Raw genomic sequence first — 6477 nt, forward strand, 5'->3', positions numbered from 1 at the left:
TTTGCGTTGCAATCAATTCAGCCGCTGACAAGCTGTGAACGATTATTATAATCGTACACACTTGTAGTCGCACGCGCTCGTTTATAAACGTGAGGGGTGAACACGATTATGCTCAAACAGTAATTCAATATTGATCACACGTTATTATAAATAAGTAATGCCTTAAATCGATCTGCCAAATACCATTCAATTAATTCGCTTCTTTTCGTATGGTTTGATTTTTCTCGTCTTAACCTGTGCGTTTTTTCATATCTTTCCATCGGATACATTTCCATTTTCTTGTTGTTCCCGGGATTTTTACTTGTGTTGTGCCAGGAGCAGCACTCCAGGTGTCGCGGCCTGCTGTGAACCAGTGCCTTGTTGCTGCGCCTGCGCTTTTGATTTAGATGGCGTCGGCAGAGGGAACTTTTTGCTTAATTCCAATGTATGAAGCTAATATCAACGCGCGTTGTCTTTGAAACAAAGCGAACCTGGTTCTTCTAGGCTTTCTTCTTTCTTATTTTCACCATTAAGTCTTTGTGACTTTGAAATCCCATGAATATCCTTTTGTTAGGTGATAACGCGAGAAACTAGATGCTTCTTCAAAATGATGATTGTAAATGGTGACAACGACAACTAAACAAATAAAAGTTATAAAATTGAATTGTGAATTATTTTAACGAAATAATTTCTACAAGGCGTGAATTTAATACACTAGCAAGATCTGGGGCTTGCAAATTACACCAAAGCAATAATATAATAGTCTGCAATTGGTGTAGCTTTGTTGAGAACTGTGTTCAAAGTTGTTTTCGATGAGCCATATAAAAATTGGCTCCTGCACATGCAGAAGCAATATTATTCTAATCCAGTCATGTTCTGTAGGTTGGTCGGGATTTAAACTGCTGCATTTTAACTATTTCATTGTTGCATGCTCTATCAAAGAATGCAATTTGATCTTTCTGAGAAGTAATCCATTACATTGGTGGTGTTTAATGCTGGGATCCAAGCAGAGTCATGCTACGAGAGTGGGGCTTAGCGGGTTGTCCGAATTCCGGTCCCAAGATTCATTCTTCCAGGCATCATTTTTGATAAACTGCAATCAAATAAAAATGATATTTATTGATTTGTAAAACATGACTTTGTATGGTTATGAAATACTTTGTTTTTTACTATTTAACAGTGCAAATATAACCACTTCAATGCAAGGGATCTTAACAGAATAGATATTCCAGTTTACTTTAATTAAATATAAATAAAACAAAAATATTGTAAAAAACATTACCAGAATTACTGGCTTCCTAAATCCAGCTGAGTAAGTGGACAATAACCTCATTTGTTGATAAATTTGTAAACAAACGGGACACAAAAGAGTTTTAGTTTGTTTTCATGCATATTGTTGTGGAATTACGCGATTGTGTCCCTAGGGTGTAAACTGCAAAATAATTATTTGTAAATTCAGTTAAAGAGAAGTTTGCAGAATGCCAAGGTGCTGTGTCGTTGTACCGTGATACCGGTAGTTAAGTAGAAAAAGCAATGATAAATCACGCATATCATTATTTCATGTACCATTGATAAATCCCGAGGCAAAATGGATTAATGTTATTCCTGAGATTGAGTTCTCGGCTCTAGACACAATTTGTTTGTGAAAACACTTTGAAGATAAGATATTCTCAATTCCAAAATTGAATCTATAAGTGTCATTAAGATCATAGAATATGTTATTTCACAGTAGTAATTTCAAAAATTGATTCTGAACATTTTGTTTTAGTTACATGAAATACCAAAAGACCACGTTTAAGTATATCCGCTGTGCCATCCAAGTACTATTTGATTCATCATTTATTGGAGATGACATGATGAACTATCGAGGAAATCTCTAGATCACAATTATGCTGCAGGTATAAATAAACTATATATTATTTAGGTATATCTAAAAGATTAAAGATTAAACTATTAAAATGTTAAATTTTAGGTGAATCAACTACCAACCAGTCCAGTTTTACTGATTACCCGCCAAATTAACTGTAATAAAGCAGTGCTTGTAAGTTACGGCCCGTTCTTCTCTGAGATAAACAATTCAGAAAATAATATATATAATCAAGCAATTACCAGAGCAAGTACAACCATGGCACACCAACGCTTCAGTCCACAATTACATTAATGAAAATGTGAATGTGATTGATTTATCATCGGGAGCAGGGGATCGATTATATTTTACGCATGCAAAATGCACCGATGTTCCCTATGCTTGATAAATGCACTTTATCGATGCAAATCGTAATATTCAGTATTTTATACACAATAAACCTGTATCATTACATCCAAGAAATGTCCGAGCGTGTTATGTGACGTTAAATCTTTAGTAATACATCTTAACTCATTTTGGTAACCAGCGCGTTTTGTATTAGGTTTAGAAAATGACCACCTGACTCTTATCCAGTAATAGCAGCTATTAAAGATAGTTTTGAAACATGGCGGCATGCCAAAATGCCAAAATTCCCTGCTTACACAACCTGGGTACTGTATATTCTGCTGTAGATTGCGTACAACTTGAAACAAAAGTATGCAAATATCGATGAGGAAAAATCGACACTCAAAAGATACCATTGAAAGTTAAGACTTATGCGGTAATTACGCAAGGAGGATTTTGTTCGAACGCCGACAAAAGCTCGAGCCAAAATGCAAGTGAATCCCTAACAAATGCTTAACTGCCAAAGAAGAAATTCGCGTCTATTCGTAAGGAATCTATCGAAACAAAGTGCAATGCATTGAATATGAGCGCATCTGAGAGATTAAGGTCACAGAGATTATTTGGCTGCTTCTAAGAAAGACACCCGAAGGACATCGATATAGCGAAGAATGGTTAAATCTTCCATGCAGATGAGTACATGAGATCGCCATCGTTTTGCCAATTTCTTAGAGAAACCAAAATCTTACCACTGCCGTAATATGAAAACTGTAAATAAGTATATTTCACAAATGGACAACTCCGTTAACACCACCAGTTTCAAATATTGTGGTGAGACAATTCGAAATAGAAATAGAAAATACATAATTATCATAAAATACAGTAGCAATTTTAAAGAGTATCAAATTATTATTTCATACTTTGTTTGATTTAGTCTAACTTCAAACATCTTGCGCAACATTTGATTCCAAAATTTCTAAAGTGGATCATCAAAAACTGCAAAATTCTAACCCTTACATCTAGCTCGACGTAATGTCGCGTGCTAAATCCGGCACATCACACAAGAATCGGTAAAGATTCAGAGTTGCACGCGCGAAGCGGCTTTGCCAATTTCACAACGTGACGAAATAACTGCCTTTGATTTCTGACTCGCGAATGCGCGCGCAATATTATTTCATTCCCGCTGCTCGTCAATACCCAGTACTCAAGCGCCAGCTTTCCTCTTGAATTTAGTGCTAGCCCGTGGTCGACATGCGGTGCTATTACGAGGTGCTGAATACCCACGAGACGCTGAAGACGACAATCAAGAGCGCCTACAAGAAACTCGCACCGCGATGGCATCCAGACAAAATCTTCCAATCCAGATGAAGCAAAGGAGCAGTTTCAGTTAGTACAAGCAAGCATATGAAGTGCCTGCGACGACACCCAGTATTTACATCTTCTTGTTACAAGGGCTTTGGAGATGATGACGTTTTGGTTCTATACAAAGCCATAGAAATGTGTTTGAACAGATTGCTAAAGAAGACATGGAGCATATGGATAACAAAGTGAATTTACTACTATTCCTATGTTTGGTAGTGCAGAGAGTGATTATGAAATGTTTGTTAGACCTTTTCATGCTTTATTGATGTCATACAGTACAAAAGGAGTTATGTATGGCTGATCCATAGATATTAAAGAAACAAGAGAACGTGCCGCATTATTAAACTCATCGAAAAAGAAAATAAAAAGGTGCGGGCGAAAGCAGAAGAAGGAACGCAATGACGAAGTAATTTAGTTGCATTTGTAAGAAAAGAGATAAGAGAGTTCAAGCAAATGTGAAATTTCTAGAGCAAAAAGCAAAAGAAAATAAATTGAAAGCTGCAGAACAAGCATCACAAGCAAAGGAGAGAAAGAAGAGCAGAGAGTAAAAAAGAAGTGCAGTGAATGGAGTAAATTTGACAATGTTCAAGAGGAACTAGCAACATTAGAGAAGCAAAATTAGCTGGAGGAGTTTGATGATAAAGATGAAAGTGAAGAAGAGTTGGATGATTTGTACTGTGTGGCTTGTAATAAAAGTATTCAAACACTCAAAGCCTTGCCAATCATGAAAGCAGTAAGAAACACAAGGAAAATATTGAGAGACCAGAGAAGAAATGTTGGAAGAAGATGAAGAGTTTGAGATCATAGATGATGAAGAAGATTTAATCAATGATGGAAGTTCTCATGGATGCTGAATTGCGCGATAATTCAGGAACATGCGCCAGTGAAAAGCGATGGTGTTACTAATGGAAATTATCCAATGGGAATCTTTTCTGATTTAAATAGTGAAGAACTGAAGAATTAGAAGAGGAAGTAATAAAACCAAGAAAAGAAGAATAAAAAGAAAGCAAACAAATTAGGAACAATTCAAATCAATTCCGATGATGAATCTGTAGACTTGTCTGACTTAGAAACTGCAAGAAAAAACAAAACGAAAAACCAATCATACAGAAGTAGAATCATCCAAAAGAAACACAACCAAATTTAGAAGAAAATCCTACTGCATGACCAGATGGTGATGCGGACGATGATACCAGTGATTGCTACAAACGAAAAGCAGCATCAAAGAGATCCAAACGACGAAAAGACAAAAATCTAAACCAACTCCATCTATAGACCCAGAAATAAACAAAGGAAATGCAATTGATATTGAACACATGTAACACTGCAAAAATGTATTCACATCAAAGAATAAACCATTGACCACTTGAAAAAGACAGGACATACATACATAGCAACTCCGAAGACAAAAACAAAGATGAAAAGAGATGATAAAAGACAAGGGGAAGACGAAAAGCATAAAACGCAAAGAAACGTGTTGACGATAAGTGATTAAAAAATGAGTTTACGAAGTCAAAGGAGAACGACGGCTGTAGTTAAACTAAAATTGAAGACAACATAGATATAATATGCATCAATCACAATATAAAACGTACAAAATTGTGTATAAATGTGTACAGATATAAAATCATTATTATAAATGATGAATGGCAGTGAGATTACTGGATTTAAGACCTTAACTTAACACAAAATATTTGATAAAGCATAGCTTATACTATAATAACAGCGTAGGTACTTGAAAATGGCAAAATATGCAAAATTTCACAATAAAACTAATTTTTCATGTCTCCGGTGCTGCTTTTAATTCATGGCGCTTTAGTCGTGCCTGGCACTTCCATGACATTTTATTACTTAATATCTAATTCTTATGTTATTATCAAATATAAACACGTATAAAAATGAAGAGTATACATATGGAATACAGTTACGAGTTGTTTAGTTTTATAAGTCACTTATTTTTGGCACTTGCAAGTCTATTTGTTTTCAGAATGCGACATTTCTGAGATTCGGTTTACGCCATTTATCAACAAAAATGAGGTACTTCATACTTTTGCTTCTATCTTTTAGAAATATGACTATTGTTATTATTTTTTGTTGAAACAGTGAAAAAATCAATTACCCTTCAGCCGAGCGCAATAAGATTCACATTCTGACGTCCTCAAAAAAACATTTCGACTCTTCTCGTCCCGGCGGACGCGGAGATAGCATCCGGTGCTGTGACAACACGCCGCCTACTTTGCCAAAAGTGCTGCTTCCTAATCTGTTTTTCACCGTCGGAATTCGAAGATGCTTTTGTTTAAAAGTATTCGCTTATGCTGATGACTTGCCGAAGAAGAACGTAAAACCGCCGGCGTTGATCAATGTAAATCGCTGATGTTGCTACGGCCATTGGCGCGTAAAAGTAGCGATTATATCATTAATATTAATACGATTCATATTTCCGAGTGGGCATGTAATTTGGACTGTTTCGCGCTGCGGGTAAATTATTGGTATCCCGCGGGTTTGATGTATATGTACGGCCCGTACGCCGAAAAATGGAATTATCAAACCGGAAAGCAACGTGGGATTTCGATGAAGTTTAAAAGTCGAGAAACCCTGACTGGGGATTACGCGATATTTCCGATTTGAAAACTGCCGCAACAAACGGATTGATTTTGATTGATAAATGCGATTGCCTGTGTAATAACAAATGTCTCATATGGCAGAAGAAGTAAATTGATCTGATAAATCCAATCTATATGAATAAATTATTATGTTGATGCTCAAATGCGTACCAGTTTTGTGAGTTTATAGCAAAACAAATTAAGCTGTGACCTTCATAGATGCGATCCCTGGACTTTATCGCTGTTGGTGGATTTGTCTGCCGGCATAGAGAGCATTGCTGCGAGGAAAGTCAAACCTGTTCCTGCTAGAGCCAACAGCAATACGTAACTGAACGAAGTACGCAA

At 36.3% G+C, this 6477-nt stretch overlaps 1 pseudogene; it reads right to left on the reverse strand.

The window, feature by feature from the left end:
• Window positions 1-297: 297 nt before the first annotated feature.
• Window positions 298-6477, reverse strand: part of LOC135799857 (mediator of RNA polymerase II transcription subunit 6-like) — a 49400-nt pseudogene continuing 43220 nt past the window's right edge.

This window comes from Atheta coriaria, unplaced genomic scaffold (assembly GCF_025399875.1).
Source record: "Atheta coriaria isolate IRGN ID8LTWV9N9 unplaced genomic scaffold, Caltech_Dcor_3.1 hic_scaffold_9_pilon, whole genome shotgun sequence".
Lineage (NCBI taxonomy): Eukaryota > Metazoa > Arthropoda > Insecta > Coleoptera > Staphylinidae > Dalotia > Dalotia coriaria.